The sequence below is a fragment of the Dermacentor variabilis genome, chromosome 9 (assembly GCF_050947875.1).
Source record: "Dermacentor variabilis isolate Ectoservices chromosome 9, ASM5094787v1, whole genome shotgun sequence".
Lineage (NCBI taxonomy): Eukaryota > Metazoa > Arthropoda > Arachnida > Ixodida > Ixodidae > Dermacentor > Dermacentor variabilis.
In genome coordinates this window covers 39,527,776-39,552,103 of record NC_134576.1, presented here as the reverse complement: position 1 = coordinate 39,552,103, position 24,328 = coordinate 39,527,776, and the positions used below count along the sequence as shown (strand labels likewise).

The following is a 24,328-nucleotide window of genomic DNA, read 5'->3' as shown; positions in this document are numbered from 1 at the left end:
GAGCATCCGCAATTGCTCCATGCTTATTGTAAGCCTGGACGATTCTATTTACAGTTTTCAGTGGCCTTTTTGTCATCTCCGATATAACGCGTTGAGCATAGTTTTGTTGGCATAGATCTACGATGCGGCATCTTTCTTTTTCCAGTACCCGCGTCATGGCTAGTTTCCAAAGTGCACCGGGGAAATGAAATTATCATGCACTATTACAGCGTTTTTATCGCCGAAGTGCCATGGCAACCAGCAACCGAACAACATGCAATTAATCATGCAAGTCGACGAAAATGCGTTTAATGGAAACACCTATGGTGTCTTTCGATTTGGCAAGTCATCCCGGAATCTTTAACTCCGGAGCGGCCAGTCACTCAGTTGAGTAGTCTCTGGCTGCACCGCATCATCATATTAAGCTAAGAAGGGGTAGCATGACCTAAGCAAAAAAAAAGGGGGGGGGGCTCTGCGGTTGATTGGGCTGACGCCCATGGTCAGTTAAAAAGTAGACAGGCTCGACCACAGCAATCTGGCTTGGGCCGGGCTTAGCTTTTACAAATGGCGAGCCCGTTTGCAGACCACCGGCATGCGGTGGGCAGACGACACCGGGCCGGCATCATGACCACCGGTTTAAATATCTTGGTCGCGATCGTCCAACACACGGACCGGTCACTTCCCCACGACGGCAGCAACATCGCGTGTTCGCGGCAAGGGTTCCTGTGCCGTATTCATATTTGGGTTTCACCCACTCAGCACAACCCACCCCCGCCTACCCCCTAAAAAATAGAAGGAATAAATTCCTCCCAATCTCCAAATTTATCCGATGCCCACCTCTCTGGCGTAACTCAGATGCCATATGGCGCTTCCGGATGTATACCGCACATATAACAAATTAATATAAGCTAGTGAGAATATGCATATGGCCCATTCCGAGAATGTACTGAAATGAAATGGAAGCGAATAATGACCTATTTACCCGGCAAGACGTAATTTAAGCTAGAAAACAGACATGTAGATTATAGATTTTCCACTCCAATTACCTATTCAAAACCGACGGAAACAGCATTCGCATGCGGCGTGCATTGACTCCAAGGAGAAAAAAACAAAACAAAAAAAAAACGTCGGCACCACATGTTTTACTTCACCTAATCAACGTAATCAAATAATTGATCGACCCGGCATGGCGGAACAGTTCTGCGCCCACAATATGGCGACTCCTTTCGTCATGCACGCGACAGAGTAGGGCACAAGTATACCTTTTTTAGCACAGTTTATGCGGAGAGCCCTAACTGCAAGGTCAACACAATCAGCATCAACAGTAGTTGTCGAAACACGAACGGGCGTCAGGCAACACGATGGTGCACTCGCTTCTTCAAGAACATTGAGTGTGTCTGTGTCCCTGTCCTCACCACCCGAGATTTCTTCGTAATGTGCTGATATAAATAACTTGTTCAATGACATTTTGCGACAACCACAGTCCACGGAAGCGCCGCACTGTTCAACAAAATCGGTACCAAGAATAACATCGTGCGAGCAACGAGAAAGAACAAGGAATTCCGACACAAACACTTTCCCAGCCAACAAAACACTCACAGCACAAACACCAAGGGGATGAAGCCACTCGCCACCTACTGCACGAAAGGTAATTCCGTCGTTCCAAGAAAATATAACTTTGTGGCCTAGACGGTTCTTGAAAGCGAGGCTCATCACAGACACGGTCGCCCCAGTATCAACTAAGGCCATGGTCGGTATTCCGTCAATCGAGACATTCACTTTGTTTTTGAGCATCACAACAGGCAGAGGAATTTCTGGCAAAGACCGTCCGGCGACCTCACCTCCATTGACCGCGTATGCTAGTTTCCCGGCGGCGGTGACGAAGAACGGCGCCGAGGGGACGGAGAGCGACGGGGACGATTATTTGGCGGCGTCAAACTCCGCTCAGAAGTTGGCGAATCGCTGCGTCTGGTCTCGTGTGGGAAGTGGTCCATTGGAAGGGAATCCGTCGTCCGCAAGTCATGAAGTACGGGTTCAGGGTGGCGAGAACATTGGTGGTGTTCTTCGTGATTGACGGCCTTGGCGACAATACCGTGCTATATGGCCTGTGGAACCGCAGTTGTAGCACACGGGAGGGTCGCGGTGCACAGCATCTTCCTCGAAACGGAGGCTAGGCTGCTGCGGGTGGCGAAAAAGTTCGTTGTCATGTTGATAACGTGTCTCTGCGCCTCGCTGAAATCCGTCATATCGTTCATAAGTCACGTCTTGGTAGTAGGGTCGGTGCCCTTCTTGTCGTGGCCTGACAGAAGTCACAGGACCTCGGGGGTAAAAACGCGGCTGCTCTCGTTGTGGCCGAGCGTCACAAGTAGCGCCTCTGTCGTAGAGACGTGGTTGCTGTCGGGGCACGACTTCATAATCCTCGGTGCCCCTCGCCGCAGGATACGGGGCGATGGATGCCACGTTTGACTCGAAATCTGGTGGTAGGCGGAAGCTGTGAGTGCCTGAATGTGTCGCTTGTGCGTGCAGGATGAGCTCTTCCCGAACTATTTGTCTGATCGCCGATGCAAGATCGAGGGGCTGGTTGCTGTCCACGCTTGCAACTGTTGTCACATTGGCTAGCCTGCCAAACTTCGGCGTGATGCGCCTCGTTTTCAGCTGCTCGAAAGTACGACAATGCCGAATGATGTCAGTGACGGAAGCCAGGTTGTCCTTTGCGATGAGGAAATTATAGACGTCTGCGGGAATTCCTTTCAGGATGTGCCCGACTTTATCTTCCTCAGACATTCCAGAGTCCACCATCCGACACAGTTTTATTACCGCCTCAATATAGGTCGTGCAGGTTTCGCCTGGCGCTTGCGCACGTTGCAGTAGCGTCTGTTCCGCCCTTTTCTTTTTCGTCGCGGAGTCGCCGAATCTCTTTGATTTCGGAAACAAATATTCCCCTAGTTGTGAACGTTTCCTCGTTATTGTCGAACCACAGCAACGCAGTATCCGTTAGGAAGAACACGACGTTCGAAAGCTGAGAAGCGCTGTTCCAGTTGTTGGCGGCACTCACCCGGTGATAATGGATGAGCCATTCCTAGATGTCTTCGTCCGATCTTCCGGTGAAGGGACGCGCATCTCTCAGTTGCAGAATGGAACTTGTCGGCGCAGCTGTTGGAATGGGCCGTTGTTCGTCTGCGTCGTGGGACATATTCAGCTCCGGTAGATACGGTGGGAGTCCAGCAATGCGACGGCTCCGTCGAAGAATTTCTGGTTCAGCCTCCGTCTTCGGTTGTCGATTACCCCGCACCTCCCACCACAACTGTTACGAAGAGTTGCGAAGAAATGGTTTTATTTACAGGCGATGGATGATGATCGTAGCGTGATAGTAGCGCAGCTCGGCTTCTCCAACGCTTCGCCCTCTTCGTCTTTCCTTCTTTTCCCTTGTCCGTGCCTTTCGTACCTGTTACAATACGATGGTCGCTTCTTTCCATTGATTAGGAAGTTCTCCCGCCTCCCAGATTTTCTCATTAAAGTATCGTGTTAGGCGTTCCAGTTGCTGATCACTCATATTAACATAGCATTCGTGATGCTGTCCTCGCCTGGGGCTGAGTTACTTTTAATGCTAGAGCGGCCGCATATACTTCTTGTTTCGTTATCGGTGCATCAAGCTTGGGATTGTCCATGCCTTTGTACTCTTTCTTATCGGTGTTATCTCCTCATGTCCCGATGTATCTGTCTGCCAGGGTTTGTATGAAGGATGCGGCATCCCCCTTAAATTCCCCTACGAATGTGCGTAATGCTCTAGTAGTCACTGTTTTTGTATTGTATGGGTCAAGCACGCTCCACATAATCACCCATGTCTTGGTTGTTGAGAGCGTTCCTCGTAACGAGTCACAAAATTGTATGCACTTGTTCGCTTGTAGTTCCCTAGCATACTCATTTGCTTGTTCTTTTTAGTTTTTCTATTTTAGCTCTGAGCTTTCTGTTTAATCGTTGTCTCTTCCATCGTTTAGTAAGACTTCGCCTGCCTTTTTCACTGTTTTTGTATTGTATGGGTTAAGCACGCTCCGCAAAATCACCCATGTCTTGGTTGTTGAGAGCGTTCCTCGTAACGAGTCACAAATATGTATCCACTTGTTCGCTTGTAGTTCTCTAGCATACTCATTTGCTTGTTCTTTCAGTTTTTCTATTCTAGCTCTGAGCTTTCTGTTTAAGCGTTGTCTCTTCCATCGTTTAGTGAGACTTCGCCTGCCTCCCCCCATATGGACGAGGTGGGGATCCACTACCGGTGTTCTTTTGCTTAGCGCGACGTGCTTTGTGTTAGTTTGGTATGCCTGCATCATTTCGTCTACCCTTTCTTCTATTGTATCTATCGCATGCTGAGGGGTCGAGCAATGTATATATGCAGTCCAGTATGTAAGTTTCGCGTTTCTGAAAGGCTGTTTTTAATTTGGGAGTCGTAGTGGAGTGACTAATGATATAATGGTCACTTTCCACATTTTCATCCAAGTTCCTCCACTGTCCCTCTTTTAAGTTAAATGTAACGGTGAGGTCTGGGTACGTGTCTCCGCAGAGGTTATTTCCAAGTCTCGTGGGGGCGAGGGGTAAGGTCTCTAGTGGCATGTTATATTCCTCTACTGCTTCTACTAGGTTTTTGCCCTTTTTTGTGTTTGTCCTATAACTCCAATTGGTGTGAGGAGCATTAAAATCCCCGACAAAAATAAACCTGTCTTTTTTTTCCAAATGTCCAAGTGCCCATTCAAGCATCTCGGGAAACGCAGTCTGCCTTTCTTTCGGTGGGCTTCATTCGTTGCCAATAAACGTTTTGGTTTTACTCCTTTTTGTAGTGTGTAATTCAATCAATTGGTGCTCCGTTGAGCATTGGGGGATAATAGTGGTCCCTGGCCGCGATATTCTTGTGCACCAGCGTCGCCACTCTAGGATACATGGGATTTTGAAAGGTGTAGTAGTCTCTAAGCTTAACTACTCCTTTTGCAACTTCCTGAAGACAGATGACGTCCGGTTGAATAATGGTGGCGTCTAAATAAACTTGTAGCGCTGCCACTTTTTTCTGAAAAGAGCGGCAGTTCGATTGCCATATCTCAGCGGTGTCCGTGGTTCAGGTTGGTTTACTGGCCATGGTTGGCTACGATTTTGGTATCCGTCGACGGAAACAGCCCCCTTTTTTACCTTTCTCGCCGTCGGTGTTCTGGGGTTACTGCTGGCTCTTTTACGTGATGTTGGCTGCAGTTTAGACATTTGTTCGTCCACATAAACTTTGTGATTCTGCACCTCAGCAAATAATTGCTGTTGAAACGTTTGCAGAGCCTGAATTTGTTCTACTACCTGATTCATCATTATTTCAATGTTGCTAATTGTTATTTGTTGGGCGGTAGGTTTATCCCCTTGTGCTGGTTTAGCTTGCCCAATTTTGGTATTCTGAAACTGTGCCTTCAGCGTTGCCATCTCGGTTTTAAGTTCTACTGTTTGTTAAAGCTGACGATTTTCAGAGAGGATTCTTTGGTATTCAGGGTTGGCGGTTATTGGAGCCCCTTTTCGTGCCATCCTCGCCCAGCTCACCTTGTGTTGGGTGGAGTCTCCTACTGCCACTGCAGTCCTGGATGGGGTAGGGGATCTGGAGGACATTCGGTGGTGTCTGGAGGCGGAGTGGTCAGATAGCCCTTGGTCTCGATTCTTCTGTCCTACTTGTGATCTAGATTTTCGAATTTGGTGTTGCGACGTTGAAATGACCCATTGAGTCCGCAGCGGAGGCCAGTCGTCATCGTCCGTATCGTCCGTGTCAGACCATGTCCGTCTTGGTGACGATGACTTGATCGTCTTGCCCGGCGCTTCGCCGGCCATCCGGTTTGGTGATTTTGGCTGTGGTCGCTGTGGTCGCTGTGGAGGCAGCTTCAAACGACGTTTACACTCCTTGCATCTCGTGAGATGCTTTTCTCCGCAAGTGGCGCAAACAGGGTTGCAGTCGTGGTCTGGTTGTGGCTCCCGACTGCCGCAGTTGTGACATACCGTCAGGTCGGGGTTCGGGCAGACGTCCGTTCTGTGACCCGTTTGCTTGCAAGTCTTGCAGAATTGTATGGTATTCTTGTATGGGAAGCAGGGAAGCTGCCCTCCCATATAATAGACGTATCGCGGTATAATGGGGCCAAAGGATACAATTACTGCGGTTCTCGTTTCACCCAACATCCTAGCTCTTAGTATATCGACGCCTTGCGTACCAACACGTAGGTTGGCTAGCAGGGTTTCAGGGCTTGTGTGAGGAACGATGCCATGTATTACTCCTTTCCTTGTGTCGTCGCCTACTGCTTCGTACGCACTCACTACGTGCAGGCGATCGTTTAAGGCGATGCCTGTAATTCTTGCAATATCCGCCACCTCTTCGGTAGGGGTTGAGATAATAAAAATGTTTGATCCTGGTTTCAGTCTCAGCAGGAACTGGTTTCCATTCACTTTTCATTGGCAGGCGTTTATAACTGCTTCTGCGATATGGGGCGCCGTGAGTTCCCTGATAGGGAGACCTTGGTGGGGGCGCACGATCACTTTAAAGTCGTCCTTAGGCAGTGCTGGAAGCCGCCTTGTCTTGGATTTCCTTTTCGTCGCTGGTTGTACCGGGGCCTTGGACGATGGTTCCGATGGTTCGTAGCCACGCTCGTGGAAAATGGCCTTTTTGCCCGCTCGTGCGAGCGCCTTCTTCTGGCGCACGGTCACAACCGTTTGCCGATCTCAGTCGTCGTCATGGCGTCCATGGGGTCCGCCAGTTTCTTCCTTACTCTGGAGGACGATGCAAGCGTTATTAACGGTTTCTTGGTATTCCATCTCATCTCGGTCCACGTCAGAGGAGGTGAGTTGCGCGTTGGGTGTTTTCTCGGGGCCTGCTGCCTCGCTAAACGTTGTCGTCGGCGTTCTCGGCGCTTCCGTAGCTGGAGTCGGTGTAAGCGTCACCATCTGTCGCAGCCGCGTCGCCGACGCGGTCCGCGTACCAGCGGCCGCCGCCTCACCGCCGCGGTTAGCGTAATCAGGACTCATCGGGGACTCGGACTGGAGAGCGGATGTCTGAGAATTAGCCGGCGACATCTCCAACTTCTGAAGCCCGGCTACCGTGCCGTGGCAGTGGGCCACGATCTCGGTCCGGCCCCGTGAAGCCCTCACCTGCCACCGTCCAATGCCAAGGAGGTAATAGCCCGGCCACGGCACCAAGCTGTATGAAAAATGTGCAGGCGTGGGAGAGAGAGGGAAGCAGTGTTAAAATAGAATATTGTGGAAATTTCGAAAAAAGCGGAAAAAAAGGATGAGGTGCATTGCTGGCAGAATCAAAAGGAAAATCAAAAAGGGCGGCCGAAGAGAGACGAACTGGCATGGTTTACGTGTGCATGGACTGGTGCACACGCATCGCCAGCTGTGCTCTGGTGACGTCACCAGGACTCATCGGTGACCCAGACCGGAGAGTGAGAATCGGCCGGCGACTTCTCCAGCTCCTGAGCCCCGCCTACGGTAGCGTGACAGTGGGCCACGACCTCGCTCCAGCCCTTTGAAGCCGCCGTCACCTACTACCGTCCAGTGCCACGGGACCATTGGCCGAGCCATGTCAGCGACCTGGCGTACTAGCGCCTACGAGCACGTCCTGGGCCGAGTGGGTCCAGGATGCACTGCCGTCGCTGCGGAAACTCGCCCCGTCAAACGACAGCCATGGAGAGCGACGTCCGCTGCTCGTTGGAGTTAAACGGTGGCGCTTTGCGTCAGGCCGACCGGCCACAAATACGTCGTTACAGTTAGGCTGTTTGTTGTTTAGCGTATTAGGAACTGAGACACTATAGCTTAGGCTTTGCTTTGTTGTTTGATTTTATTTAGCGGGTGTTTACACAGTTATTTATTAGTATTTCTTGTCACTTCTCTGGATTGTTCATTGGTGACCTATCATTGTTTCCTATCATTTACACGCTGCCTCCTGTCAGCCTCTACCGTACCTAAATTCGTGACATCGTCAGCCGCGATGTTACTGGCTACTTTCCCTTTTATCTGCTGTATAGCCGCGACCAGCTCTTCCCTTTCGACTCTCTGCTCCCTCCCGATGCCAACTCCACTGCTTTTTACGCTCCCGATGTCATGGTTCCGGCGGGCATGGCGCGTCGCTTCGCCCGTGATCGTCGCCATAGGGATGTTAGCATCCGCCCTGGGTCCCTCGTCCTACACTGGCTACCTTCGCGTCGCGCCAGCTTGTGCCAGAAACTGCTGCCGCGCTACGTCCGGCCGTACTGGTTCCTGTGCCAAGTGACCGAGCTAACGAAATCTCACCACTGACTCCGAAGTCTTCTTCTGATCCACCACTGACTGACATCGTACACGATTCCCGACTGACGCCTCATATGAAATTCGAACACTTGTTCAACGCTCTATAATGCACCGAGACAGTGTCTCCGTTACCGGAAGGCATTGCTTGGTAGTAGTTCGTGCCGCTGTAGAAAGACGTTGTGAGGATAAGGGGAAGATGATGTGACGCTGATATCGATCAGTGGTATCCCTGTGCCCCGTGGTTTCGAGCTGCGCATTCTGCCTGTGATATGGCCCCTGTAAATTTTCTTCCCCGTAACATAATTAGATATAGGCATAAATCTCACTAGTCATACAAACATAGTCATGAGGCATTCTCGTATACAAGCGTCTCAGCTATCATGCATGGCGTTTTTAAAAAAGACTGGTCCTTCTACGCGAACATAATCAAGTGCAGGAGGAGGAGGAGGAGGAGGAGGAGGAGGAGGAGGAAAAAGCTTAATTCTTGTCCTGTACAAGGTGTTGGCACCTGCCTGGCTAGTCCCATGTAGGCACAGGGAGGTCAAGCCTCCTAGCCCTATCACGGGCGTACTGGATAGCCAGGACTTGAGGGATATGATCTGGAGATCTGATCATTCCTAAAAACCGATTCCAGGAAATGCCAGGGCCGAGCGACCCACACTCCCAGAGTTGATGTTCAAGCGTGCATATCTCCTTTTTGCATGCTTTGCATATAATATACATGTCTGCAATGTCATACCATTTCTTTATTTGTGCAGGTGAATAATAAGACTGTTTGTAATTGCCTAAGTGTAACTGCTTGTGGTCTGTTTAGCCTATAGTGAGGGGGTGGAAACTCCCTCCTTCCCAAGTAGTAATGTTTTGTAATTTGATTGTATGTAATGAGCGTATCTCTCTAAGTTTTCCAATCCAGCAGAATCAAAACCATATGTAAAAGCGGCCCGGTCTGTAAGATCGCGGGCGACGCTGTTGGCCGATTTATTTGGACTGACAGGAATACCATCAAGTGAACCAAGGTGCGCCGGGAACGAATAAATGTAACGTGTAACATTTGTTTGCCTTTTGTTAATAATTCTCGCAACCTGTGGGGCAATTTTTCACGTATTGGAAGCTCTAATAGCTGTTTTCGAGTCGCTATATATTTCTGTGACTCTATCGTCTGTTAGTGCCAATGCAATGACAACTTGTTCAGCGACTTCAGGTTTGCTAGTGTAGACTGTGGCGCAGTTGGTGCGATTGCCCTGATGATCCATTACTGCCACCGCGAACTTATTTCGATCCTTGTAGGCAGCCGAATCAACAAAGCATGCTCCTCTGCCCCCTTTATCCAATTTTTTGATTAACGCCCTGGCTCCTGTTCATGTTATGTTTTGGGTGCATATTCCTGGGTAGCGGTGCGACCATTATGTTGACTGCGAATTCTCGATTGACTTTAGTGTATTGTGCTGGATCCATAATGAGGTTCATCATGATCTTGTCCAGGATTGATCTTCCTGCGCTGGTTGTAGATAGTCTCGCTATTTGTGATGTTTCTTGAGCCTCCGCGATCTCCATGATCGTGTTGTGTATTCCTAACTTGAGAAATCTTGCAGTGCTGGTTCGAATTGAGAGCCCCAATGCGCTTTTAACAACCTTCTTCATCGCTGCGTCAAGCTTCTTGAGTTGAACCTGCGTCCGATTGTACATGGCAGCGGCGTATGAAATATGACCGAGCACGAAAGAGTTGATTAACTTGATGAGGTTATCTGCTTTCATGCCCTTGTGTCTTCCTGCCAGGCGTGTGATCATCTTGCACGTGTTATCCGTTTTAATGGTGATTTTCTTGACCTCCGTATGGTTTCCACCGTTTGCGTCAATAAAAAGCCTAGTACCCTGATCACGTCGACTCTGGGTATATTGCAACCATTTTCTGTATGTAGTTGTATATTGCTTTCCGATAGAGGTTTCTAGCCCTTAGGCCTGCCCCCTTTTCAAGTCTATAAAGTAGCAAATCCGATTTATGTGGGGAGCACCTGAGTCCAGTGGGTCTCAGGTATTCTTCCACCGTCTTGATCGCTTCAGTCAGTGCGTCCTGTATCTGCCCTTCACTGCCACCAGCACACCATACAGTGCGATCATCAGTATAAATGGTATGGTCAATGCCCTCATTATTGCCCAGCTTGATAGACAGACCCATCTTGGACAGGTTGAAAAGGACGGGAGAGATCACCGATCCTTGGTGGGTTCCTCGATCTCCGAGCTTAACCACTTCCGAGTTTGTAACTCCGACCTTGATCTTCGCCTTGCGTGCTTCAAAAAAGGATTTGATGTACTTAAACATCCTCAACCCGAGTCCAATGTCTTCTATCGTTTTGAGGATGTACTCATGCTTGATGCTGTCGAACGCTTTTTCCAAGTCTAATCCCAGTAGGGCCTCAGTATTTCTAGAATATCCGTCGAGTATGTGGTGTTTAATTTGCTTCATGGCATCCTGCGTGGAAAGTACGGACCTAAAACCCAACATGTTGTGAGTGTATATATTATTGTCCTCTAAGTGGTCCTTTAGCCTGTTAAGGATTGCGTGTTCAGCCTCCTTCCCCACGCATGATGTAAGTGATATTGGCCTTAAGATGTCCAAGCTTGGAGGTTTACCCGGTTTTGGAATGAGTATAACTTGTGAAGTTCTCCATTCTTCTGGGACCTCGCCTGAGATCCATGCTTCATTGAAGTCTGTGAGCGATTCAGTTGATGGCTCATCGCGATTGCTAAGTGATCTGTTTGTTACTCCATCAGGACCGGGGGCTGACTTTCGATTTAGTTCACTTAACACTCTCCGGAGTTCGGTTGTGGTGAAGGGTTGGTCGAGTTCTTGTTGAGCGGCTCCCCTGTATTTTGATGGAAGTGGCTGGTCCTGCTCATTTCTAACTGGTAGGTATTAGTCAATTAGTTGTTTGGTAACGGTTTCGATGGGCTGATTCTTAAGGGCTATGTGTATAGCTCGGGCAAGGCTGTGTCTCTGGTTGGATTTAGTGCCTTCTTTATCCAGCAGATGCTTGGTCAATTTCCACGCCTTGCCGTTCCTTATTTGCCCATCGATTGACTCACAAAACTCGTCCCACTGTTGCTGGCAGAGGATGTTACAGTATTATTCGATTTATTTGTTAAGTTCTGCAATTCTTTTTCTCAGCCTACGATTTAGCCTTTGGGCCTGCTACCTTCGGGTTTTGGCTTCGTTGGCTTCTATTAGGTTGGAAAGTTTCGAGTCCATTGTCTCTACATTAGTGTCTGTAACAATTCTTTTAGACGCTGTTTTAATGTCCCTTCTGATGCCCTCACACCAGTCTCTGAGTTTGAGTTTGGCGGTTTCTTTACCGCTTTGAGCTCTTAACTTACGAAAAAGGTCGCAATCTACGACCTCGAATTCTCGAGTTCGGCCTTTCTCAACTTCCAGTTAGACTGCTATTACGTAATGATCGCTGCCAAAATTCATGTTTCTGTTAGTCCATGAAACATGCTCTGTGTTCTTAATGAACGTAAGGTCAGGTGTGGTGTCTCTGCAGGCAGAATTCCCAACCCTAGTAGGACGTGTCTTATCCGTGATAAAGACTAGGGGCCCTATAACGTAAAACAATTCCAATATGTTTCTATTCCAATCTCCTGACGTCAAATTTGCGTAACCACCAACGCAAGCACCCGGCGGTCACCCGCAGGGTTGTCTAAACAGACCAATCAAACGCTCTCCTCGTTCATAGGAGGTCACTTTTGTTTGCTTGGAAAACGAATAACGTTGCCTACACTGAGCGGCTTGTCGTATCTAATTGGCTGACAAGAGGCGAGCAGAAGGCTCAAGTGGAGAGGGATTCGATGAGGCCGAGCCACTGCACTCAAAGTCGATAACCGGATGAAGAGGCTGGTGCCGGCGGCTACGATTGGTCGGCTTCCCCCTAACTTAGCTTGCGGTGGCTGGTCGAAAATCGCGGCGGCATGCAACGGAAGCTCAACAATGACGCTAAAGCTGACCCTCAGCAAAGAAGAGTTGGCAGAATGAGGGGGTAAACGTGCCGGAAGTGCTCGAAAACGTTACACGGCCACGAAAGAAGCGTTATTATATGCAAATACACCCATGCTCTCCGGCAGGTGCGAGTAGCCAGCGTCTGAGTGATCGGCGGCAGCCATCTTCTATTCCTTTTGGAACGGGGCAGCATGCGGCTATTCCGAAGCAAATTCAGTTTTGTTCGGCATAATAATGCATCTTTATTCCGTACACGTCACTTTGACGCGGTGAGTTTTTGCAGTTTTGAGACGTCGCGTGATAGGCAGGTGAAGTGGGTGCAGCCCGAAAACTTTTTACCAATAGCCGAGGGCTAATGGCGAAAAGGGGTCGAATCAGAAACATCTGTTTTTCTTTTTTCTGTCAAATCATGCATAATCAGTCTGTACACATAACATCAGATGGGGAGGTATCGCGGTTTTCGTGACGTCGCGTGACAGACAGGTGAAGTGGGGGTGGTCGAAAAACGTTTTTGACCAATCGTGGATGGCTGATAGCAGAATTGGAATAGAAAAGTTTGGAATGGTTTTACGTTATAGCGCCCTAGGTCTAGCTCATCCGACATTCCTGCCCTTGGCATTGGTCGTAACGTAGCCCCATAGCTCGTGGGCTGCATTGAAGTCTTCTAATATAATCAGAGGTCTAGTTCCAGCTAGATTAGTAGCCTTTTCGAATAATCTCTTGAAGTGTTGTTTCTGGTGTTTCGGATTGCTGTAGATATTGAGTACGAATAAGCTATTGTTCCTTTGATTTTCGTGTGAACTTGGTACTACAACCTCAACCATGAGGTACTCTAGGTTTTTGTCTCTGATGCCTAAGTCATGTGGGATGTGTGTAGGCTGCTTATTTACAAGCACGTAGAGGCCCCTACCGAACGTTTGACACTCTATGGCTCTGTATCCAGTGAGTGTGACATATCCATATCCTGTCTCTTGAAGTACGATAATATCCGCTTTAAACTGAAGTGACCTAAGGTATTGCTGGATGATGGTACGTTCGTAATTGTACCCCCTGCAATTCCACTGTCATATTCGAAATTCCCTCTTATTCTGAGCCATGTTGCATATTCATCTCCCCCACCTGGGGAATTAGTGTAGCTCTGAGGAATGACGACCCGCATTGTTCCCTTACGTGCATTGACAGAGTCATCATTTCCAGGGTTTTGATTATTTTGCCAAAAGCCTTCAGCCCCTCCTCAGTGTCATTCAGTGCCGTCTGTATTTGGCCTACATCAATTGTCAAGTGTGAGACGCTGTCCGTAAGCATCTGCATGTTGTCTTTAAAAGACGCCAGCACTTGTTTGACTTTCTCCATGTGTGTTTCAGTGTTCTTGAGCTTACTTTCAACAGCCCTACGCTTGGCTGACATGCGTCCTTCACCAGCAGGCGTGGGAACTGGGGCTTCTTTGCGTGTATTAGCGCTATCTTTGTTTTGTGCTTGTTTAGCCTCGCTTAAGAGTTTCCTAATTGCCGCCATCTCTCTAATCATGTTCTGATTCATTTCCTTTAGTTCTGCATTCTCTTTCTTAAGTCTTTCTATTTAACGATCCTTACTTCGCTCTGGGGGTGGGTCACAAAGCATGGCACTTACCGGATCGGTACGCGCGTCGTCGGCCCAGACAAGTCTTGTTTTATTGGTGTCCCGGTGAGGAGGCGTCTTGTCCGCTATGGCCGTTCCCTTGACTTTGTCGGCGCACGTGGATCCGTTGCTTCCTTCCCCGGGTTTCAATGCAGCCTGTTGACTCCGATCTCTTGATCCGGATGGCGCCCTGGATTGGGATCTGGATCTGGATCGGAATCTGGACACGCTTCTTCTCGTGGAGCGCGAGCGACTCTGGAACCTGGACCTACCGCGGGACCTTGATCTTGGCTGCGGGTCGTTATTGTCCTTGTTGACGTTGGTTGCTAGTACTTTTTCGTTTCTCCATTTTCTGACCACGTATGGAGTTGTGTAGCGCTGCTTACCCATTTGGTCCGCCGTTGGGTGCGGGCAACCACACAGTTCACACCTGGGTTGTCACTGATGTTTGTCAGTCGGATTCACTGCACCACAGCCTCGGCATATTCTCTCTTGCGGAGAAGGGCACACGTCAGCTCTGTGACCAAGCTGACCGCAAGCGTAGCATACGTCGACTTGTTTCTTGTATAGTGAGCACGTTACAAGGACCGGGCCGTATCTGATGAAATTCGGAACCTTGTGTCCATCAAAAGCGATGATCACCGTACCGGTATTCCTGATTCTTTTAACGGCGAGAGTCAAAGATTTTCTTGAGTTGACTATGTTCTTCTCCAGCTCCGTCGGGCCATCTGCTGAGTCAATGTTCCTTATTACTCCCTTGCACGTGTTGTGAGGTGCTGCCTCATATGCATTTATCTCTAAGCTGCATCCATCCAGGGTTATTGACCTTATTTTCACATATTTCTCAGCATTCTCTCGTTGAGGCGTACTCGTCATAATTGTATTTTGGTTGACGTTCGGGCATATGATGTCTGATGCAATGTGGTCCGAGCTTAGACCAGCTGCTTCAACGATGGTTTTACCTATCTTGGTGGAACCAATCTTGCTAATATTGAGTCCGCCGCGTGGTCGGAGTATGATTTTAAAGTGATCTTTTGGCAAGTATGGCATTCGGGACGCCCTGGCGACGCTGTTTTTGACTCGACTGCCGTTATCGTATGTTCTAGGCGACGTAGCCATATGAGGCCTAGCTCCGGCTGAATTGCCACTAACAGCGGGCGGATCTGGTCGAAATTCGCCGAGAAACTGCTGCCTGCCATCCGTACTCTTCGGTGCACTCGTCGAGAGGTAGTTCCTCCCCTTCCATTATGACTTGCATGCCTGACTCGCCTCCAATTGCCACACTCAGGCAGAACCTGGCCTACCGCGGCGGCGATGGTGGCGGCTCAAATAAGTCTCTTAAGATGCGAATAGTCGACCCACCGTAGAAATCGTGGCGTCGCCGTGATCCTCTCGATGCTAAGCGTCGATTGGCGTAACCGAACCAACGATACACTCTGATTAACGGGTCAAAACCGATGTTGATAGCGGGAGCCAATATTTCTCCATGTTCTTCGATGCTTATCCTAATCAAGTGCACTTAACATAATCAAGTGCATATTTCTCCCAGTCGAGTAGAGGAGCCGCCAGTAATTGTTTTGTTGAAGTCATTCGACTTAATAATTTGTTGCAATTATCGCATTTTTAATTTACTGTTCTGAAGTGTGTCCTGTCAATCGAGAACATGTATAGAACATTGAAATAAAACTAGAACTTGCGTGTTTTTAGCCATGCACTTCTTGCCTTTAATTATTTGCCGACTGATAAAGAAAGCCCACGAAAAATGGAAACTGTCACCTATGTATACCATCTACCTACATCAAACGCAAACAGATAATTACTATCAGAAGTTCACAGGCACGAGGACACATAGGAGGAATGCGGGTAGCTGCTGCGGGGAATATATAGACGTTTTCATCAGGCGAGGAGGATAGGGCGCGCGGCGAGCCTTTCCTCCTCTCTGGCTTGGGCGAACCGACACGGCGCTACTTAAAATTATTGTTGTCGCGTGCTGCGGATTGATTTCGAATTGTGTTAGATCGTACTTTGTGAAATTTACGCCATATCCGTTCATATAAGGTCGTCAGGGAAGCCTTTCGGTGAATCGGTAACTACAGTAAGCGGAAATATGTCTTGGGGGCGCAAAAATATGGAGCGCTTTATCAGTCGCGGTGTATACACATTATCAGTTGCGGTGCGTGTTGTGAACTATTTTGCTTATATCGGTTTTAATTCAACAAAGAAAACCGGTGTGTCTGTATAACCAGCATCGAATAATAAATCAGCTCACTGTCTGATCGCTTGGCGTAGGGAGTAAAACATAATACATAAGAGCGCATGCTCGTGCACGGCCAACCTAAGGCAACCATGAAACATCTGAGCGGCAGGTGCTGTCAAATATTTGTGATGCTCCGTCATCGTTCTCACGCATTTCAAGTCTAGTAGGCTTGAAATTACTATATGTCTACGCTAGCCTTCCTGCATGAGGCCGATGGCGCTGCTCAACACAGCGATCACTGTGGTTGGTGAACCAGTACGATACATATATAAGCCGTGCGCTTCGGCATTGCCTTTTTAGCCTGTACACTCTTAGGCGAAGTTACACCCTTTGGCTTGCCCCTTCTGCCACACAACAATAATCGTTATCTCCCTTGATGTGTTTCCTTTCTTTAATGCTGCGAGCCCGGAACTTTCCAGTAACGAACGGCACGCGCGTTATTAGAAGGGGCACTCCAAAGGGTGTAAACTGTTCTGTGCTGATAACGCGCGTGCCGTTCGTTACTGGAAAGTACCGGGCTCGCAGCGTTAAAGAAAGGAAACGCATCAAGGCAGATAACGATTATTGTTGTGTGGTAGAAGGGGCAAGCCAAAGGGTGTAACTTTGCCTAAGAGTGTCTACAGCCACAATATATGAGAGGGACCGCATAAAAAGAATGCGATTGCTATTTCTGAGGACAAAATTTCCGTAATACGTGTGAGTGCGTCGTAGAGAACGGAACGAACACAACCTAAAAAACAAATATTTTATCATCCTCTATCTCGAAAAAGCAAGAAAAAACGAGCTAACGCCGCAATACCCCCTCGCATAGTCACGCCGCACAACGTTTATAGATATATAACTGCTGATGCCGTATGCTTGGACCATGCGGTATATAGAACAAAGATATCTGTAATCCAGCACTTACCACTGCTTAGGACGCTCGCACAGTTCGTAAACAGTCCCTTTGCTGGACAAGTTTAATTCAGGCTGTAAGGTATGCTGCTATTACTAGCCAAAATTATTTTATTCAGCGGCGGAAACCTCATCCATCGTACCAAGTAGTCACGCAATGTAACCTGCAGCGAACAGTTTGTACGCTTGTCAAAGAATAAAATCACAGCTCCTATTGTAGCAGAACAGTACTCACGCTATTACGATCGTCGCGTATGTTTCATGGCTCCTAAACCGCAGCTAAGAAATAGAGGATAATACTGCAATAAGGTCACATTAGTGAATGGAACATTCAGAAATACACAATTGATCTCTGAGGCTGATTGTAGACTCAAATATGTGCGCCCACATCGTGCTGCGCGTTCCGTCCACCTCAACGCCAGCAGAAACTCCGGCCATGACGCCTTAGACCACTTCAGCATGTCTCACAGAACCATTTACCACGTACAAGACGCACGTCATACTAAACAGGCCGCACGACCGCGAAAACACACGCCAGAGCCTACCGCCAAGCGTATACCTGCCATGCAAAACACCGCTTTCACCCAAGCAAGTATGGCGCTGCTCATAGGCGGCGCCACTGCGTTCACAATATGGTGGCGCCCACGAAAAAACCGTGTATAGGGAAGACCGAGTGCACATTGTATGGGATGGTTGCACGTGGAAAGGTTTAGTGAAAATTCACCTAGGACCGAAAGAACAGTTTCCTTTATCTCCATTGTAGTTCGCACTTTTTTGTTAAAGGAAGAAAAAGAGGAGTGCGATGCAGAGAAATGAATTTTCAGAAGAGGGTTGTAGCGCCGAAACAGACAACAGATAGCAAGCGAGACGAGGCAGGCGCATCCCGATAAATGAAAATGAATTTTCGTTTATCGTACATCCGTAATAGGCAAAGGCTGCAACATAAGGTCCTTGGACTGATGCATTTGGACGAAATAGTTCTACTGTCGGACAATTTTAGGTTTTTAGAAAGGCTTGCGAAGATACGCAGCAATGCAACGAGAAACTTAGACCTTAAGTTTACCACAGAAAAATAGATAATTATGATTTTTATTGAAGCAATGACTAATGAAATGGTATCATTTCAAAAGGAAGTTATACCCATGGTCAGGCAATAAAAATAACTGGGAGTATACATAAACAAAGGAAAGACCTGCTCAAGCAGACACCAAGGAAATCTGAAAATAAAAGGGACGCTGAATGTAGCAATAATAGAACATAGAGCGCTTTGGGGCTAGCGTAAATACTAGGTGGTGCGAAGAGCTTCGAAAATTATAATGAGGCCAGTGACTTGATAGGTCTGTGAAAGAAAATACAGTTCTTCCCTCCAACTGAGACATCTTGTCGTGGTCGGAGAGGAATGAAATATCGGTATGCTGGTTGACAATCTTTATTTATTGTTTATTTAGAACTTAACCCGGATTGCCCGAAGGTGCTACAGCAGGGGGTTAAGAGGAAGCTTTAGCTCAAGTGCTCCTATCTAAATACTTGTAAAAGGAGAATTCGTTTTTCTCGGCAACCACTGCACCAAATTTGACGAGGTTTGTTGAATTTAAAAGACAAACTTAAAATCTAGTGACTGTTGGTGTCGAAGTTTTGAGTTAGATTGTCAATTTTTTGTTAAAAATTGGCAAAAATCGAAAATTTTCAAAAAACGAAACTATCAAGTTTACAACTCTGTAACTTAACCACTAAAAACGATAATACAATTCTGAGAATTGCATCTAATAGTACATCTAAAGCGGACAAAATTGATATGTTACACATGAATATAAAAAATTTAATAATAGAGAAATACAACTTTTGCAAAACCGTTGTAACCAACGTAACAAATTCACGTAAGATGTAAAATGACGAATTGAATTTGTCCGCTTTGAATGATCTAATGGACGCCGTTTACAGAACCGCGATATCGGTTCTTGATGCAGAGCTATGAATTTATAAACTTCGTGCTTCTATTTTTTTCACACGGTCAAATATTTGAAAATCGTTTTAAGAAAATTCAAGCCCTAAATAGAAATTCCGCTTCCAACAGTCACTAGAATTTAACTTTCTCTTTCAAATGCGACAAATTTCATCAAAATTGGTCCAGGGGTTATCTCATAAAAACGTTTTTGCGTTTTACATGTATTTGAATAGGCCGCGTCGGAGTTGGGCCCGAGCTAAAGCTTCCTCTTAAAGCACTGACGTAAACAAATATTCATTTCTACAGCGCACTTGTACTTCTGACAACTTGTTCCACTGTTTAATGGCTCTAACAAAAAAGAATTTTGCGAATAGGCCCGTCCATGGGGGCCCATGATAAATTAACAAATGAGGCAGTGCAGCGTAACTTGGGCTGGGCCTTCTTTTCAAGCCCGAAAGGCGCGAGGACAAAAATAATAGAAGAAGCACGCGATAACATCGATAAATAGAGATGAGTGGCTAAGATGCACAAATATTTTTGCCTCAAAAATCTCCCACACAATCGAGGAAAATGTAAAGAAAGTTTCCAACCAATACATGGTAATTAAAAAGGTAAATAGAAAACCAGGTTTCATAAAGAAAGGTAGAAATAGCAGAGAGAGTAAATAGATACACAGAATCAATAGAAAAAAATTGGCTCTCCCGTACTCGAGAGTAGATGTGTAGCAACCGCCCCTCACATCGTTGTTCCCGCCACGGGGGTGATTGCCTCTTGCTCCGGAAATAGTTTGCCTCGCAGACGGATTCATTGCCCCCTGCTCTTTCCTGGAACCGAAGCGGCTGCCCAACTGGGGCGTCACCACTCATCATCATCATCATGAGCCTGGTTATGCCCACTGCAGGGCAAAGGCCTCTCCCATACTTCTCCAACAACCCCGGTCATGTACTAATTGTGGCCATGTTGTCCCTGCAAACTTATTAATCTCATCCACCCACCTAACTTTCTGCCACCCCCTGCTGCGCTTCGCTTCCCTTGGAATCCAGACCGTAACCCTTAATCCAGTCTGTAACCCTTTGTGGGACAGAGGGGCCGTGGTGGGGCGCCACCACTGCCACCCTGCAAACTTGCTTTTATTTTTGAATAAACCTAGTCGACCTTCCGTTCTCAACCTGTCAAGACGTTCATTCATGCCTCCGCTAAATCGAGCTCCCAACAAGTGGTGACCCAAAACCGTTACGTTTCTTTTTTCGAACACCAGCCATGGACGACGCTTCCCGCTGACAGAGACGACGCCACAATTACGTCTCCTGTCATCGCCGCAGAGCTTCAACTTCCCAGCTTTCGGCCCGAGAATTTCCGAGTTTGGTTCATGCAAGCAGAGGCCCGTTTTTAACCACGGGGCATCATTTCCCAGACAGCCACATACCTGCCCGTCATTCCCGCGCTAGCCCCCGACATCGTCGATACCATAGGCGACTTGCTAGCAGGTGCACCTTCTGCCACCGCATACGACGACCTGCAACACACGCTGCTACAGTGCCTCAGACCATCTCAAGAAATGGGCTCAAACAGCTCCTCTCCGAAGAAATCGACGACCAACGACCGTCACAACTACTGCACCGGTTGCGTCAGTTACTGCGTGAGCACTCCGCAAACAAGAGCGAGTTTCCAATTTTGCACTAGCTGTTCTCAAAACGCCTCCCACAGCCTGAACGTTTGGTACTGGCGAGTTCCGATGAAATGAGTCTAGACCGGCTAGTTGCACTCGCTGGCCGCATATGCGGCTGCCTGCCTTCGGCACAGCTACCTGTCGCCGCTGCGAGTGTGTAAAAGCGAGGAGACCGACTCTGCCCTTGAAGAAACTGTCGACCGCCTCACCAGTGCACTGGAGAAGCTGACGACTCGCGACAATGCTGACGACCAGCTTCGGTGCAACCATTCGACATCACAGTATCGCAGCGCCACTAGGAACTCGCCACGCTACCCACCGTGGTTGCTCAGTGGCTATGGTGTTGGGCTGCTGAGCACGAGGTCGCGGGATCGAATCCCGGCCGCGGCGGCCGCATTTCGATGCCGGCTAAATGCGAAAACACCCGTGTACTTAGATTTAGGTGCACGTTAAAGGGCCCCTGAAACGGTTCGGACAAATTTTGTAGACGCGTAGGGTACAGCTTAAGTAGAACATTCGCACCACAATTTAAGTGAAGCGTTACGTATTAAAGGAGCTACAAGCGATTAGAAGTTACCCTCCTCCCTAGCCATGCTTTTCCTCCTCAACTTGTTCGCCGAGCGAGCGGGGCTAAGCTCCGCCTTCACTGGTTCAGCGTCACGATGCGACGTCACATCGTCCACTTCCGGTTGTTTTGGAGCCCGCCCGCGCGAGACCTCTCCGCTAGCCGCTTGGCGGTCGACCCCAAGCGAGAGCTATCGAAGCAGCGTGCGTTGCGAGCATTCTGTCGTAGCGCCGAACGTGTCTTGTATTCCTGTAACCACAGGCAAGCTGGTCATTTCGGCAAATAACTGGAGGCATAAACTCAAGCTGATGAAGGAACTTTAGCGTAGACGTACTTGAGCGGCCTGATCGGTCTTCACGGTCTATACACTTGTTGGCGCAGCGCTTAACCAGCCAAACAAAGCGCTAATATTGCTCTAACCAAGTGTAAAACATTTTAAACATTTATAAAAACAACGTGTTGATGATTACACTCCAGCGAAAAATACACAACAGCTGCATACAGTTCGTTGCTGCTACTGTGTATGGTTGAGCTCTGTGCCACCAGGTGGCTGCACCGTGCAGACCATTCCCATTTGCTCTGCTGCTGATCTCATGGCTCATCACGTTACGGCACAGTCAAGCGGCCAGACTCCGTCCCCTTGCGCTTGTGTTTGCCCTAATACCGGACTCGCGAAACGCTATTGCGTTAGTAATCTTCCGGTGTAAAGTGACGGCCACAAACGCGCAAATCCTGGCGCCGATCGGATAGCAGCAGTCCGATGTGCAGCAGCCAGTTCGCTCCTACGCTGCCTTACAGAGGGACACGATGTCGCAGCTTGACATATTGCCAGTCGCTACGTTTGCAGTCCACAAGGTAACAAAGTCGAATCATAGTGCTCACGAAAAGACTGAGACCGACCCTGCTCGCGGAGCTCTCGTCAAAATGGAGTACGTTGTAACACAAGCAGACGACACTTGCTGTGTGCCGGAAGTGCTTAAGGGTACTGAAAAATTATTCTTGTGCATTCTCTTTATGTTACTTACTTTTCATAAAAACAAATTAACTAACATTCCCACTATTACGAATATTATTTGTTTACCATAAAGTGGGAAAAATTATCGATCACGCGCCCTTGTCAGCCAATCGGATAGCTCGCCCCACTGACGTCGTATGGGTGATTTCGGTCATATGGGTAGGGGCGGCTTAAAATTCCACCGAGCAGTGTGCTGCGATCGGCAGCGATATGCATGTTTAAAACCTTATAATAAATCACACGCTTTACGCGGGGCACTTAGATGTGTCAATTAATGATCAGAAGGACCTACTCTACGACTCAGTACGTTTGTAGAAAATCGTCAAAAGCGTTTCAGGGTCCCTTTAAAGAACCCCAGGTGGCAGAAATTTCCGGAGTCCTCCACTACGGCGTGCCTCATAATCAGAAACGTGGTTTTGGCGCGTAAAACCCCATAATTTAATTTTAACTCGCCACGCTGGTTGTGCTACTACCACCGTCGCTTTCGCGAACAAGCAAGTCGCTGCACTAAGCGCTGTTCGTGGATGGGAAACGCACCGGCCAGTCGCTAACGGAGCCATGCAATATCAGCCAACGAGCAAGCCGCCTGTTCACAGTCGCCCGCATCGCCGGCACGCGCCTAATCGTTGGCACCGGAGCCTAGCAGTCTATCGTTCCCGCCACGGCCGCAGATCGCCAACGCGGCAAGTCGACACCCACGCTCCATACAGCAAACAACACTGCGATGGCGTCATATTGGCTCCGGTCAATAACGCTAGACATCCGACTCCGGTACGGATGGGTGTTTGTGATCGCCGACGTCAACTTTGCCATGCTGGGTGTGGACTTCCTCAGCCATTGAAACCTAGATGTGAGTTTTCGCGATTGGCGCCTAAAAGATAACGTCCCATACCTCGATGTACTAGGCCTGCAGTCTAACTTCACCTCATCTGCCATCCGCATGTTTCAGCGAGTCTCAACGTACAAGATACTTGCTGAGTACCAGCAACTGAAGAAGTCCCGAAACGATGCGCTGCCTGTGAAACACACGGTGACGCATCATGTCACTACCACTGGCCTACCTGTGGCCGCCCGGCAAAGGAGGCTCGACGGAGGTTAGAAGTCGTCGTTCATCCTTCCTCCAGCAATTGGGCTTAACCTCTCCATCTGGGTTCCAAAGCAGGACAATGGCGACTGGCGGCCTTGTGGTGATTACCGAGCTTCCAATGCTTTCGTTACTGTGGATCAGTATCCCCTTCCCCACATACATGACTTCGGCGCCCATCTCGCGGGAAGCGAAATATACAGCAAGATTGATTTGATGAGAGCGTACCACCAAATTCCTGTCGAACCCAGCGACACTCGTGAGACACCAATCACTACTCCATTTGGCCTTTTTGAGTTTTTCCGTATGCCATACGATTTGAAGAATGCAGCCCAAACTTTTCACAGGCTCATAGACGAGAATAAGCACGGACTCCCGTTCATTTTCTTCTACCTTGATGACATTCACGTCGTAAGACGCACGGACGAAGAGCACAAAGAGCACCTTCGCCTTCTATTTGAGTGACTGGATGAATACGGCCTGGTCCTAAAGCCCCTGACATGCATTCTCGCAGTTGAAACCCCAGACTATCTAGGCCATCGCATTTCACCCCAAGGCATCAGGCCACTGGTATCACAGGTGCGATAAGTCGAGGGCTTCCCTTCTCCAACCTTCTTCCGCCGAATATTGCGAGAGTTTCTTTTCACATGCGCTCCATACGTACTATCTTGCGAGCAGGTTCTTTACGCACTTACAGACCTGATGCGTCGCGACTCCCCCCCCCCCCCTTGCCACCCCAAGAAAGAAAAATTGGACGACGCTTAAGCTTCGCCTTTAAGAGTGGAAAGCGAGATATTTCAAAGATACCTGACTGCTTGTCACGCTTACCGGCAACCGCAGCTTTCTTGCGCATGCGAGAAACCGCTCGCGATGGTGGTGTTGCAAAGGAACCCAGCGCTCCGCGCCGCTCACAAAAGGAGTTTGTGTTTGAGTTTCTTCAAAACATAGTTATGTTTTCGGCTATAGTCAAATTAAACTCCGACGCTATCTTGTCTCTAGGTTGTGCATAGGTCGTAATTT

At 48.3% G+C, this 24,328-nt stretch overlaps 1 pseudogene; it reads right to left on the bottom strand.

Annotated features, from left to right (window-relative positions):
- The window catches only part of LOC142558307 (uncharacterized), a 35,781-nt pseudogene extending 28,725 nt beyond the window's left edge, over positions 1–7,056 (bottom strand).
- Positions 7,057–24,328: the final 17,272 nt, after the last annotated feature.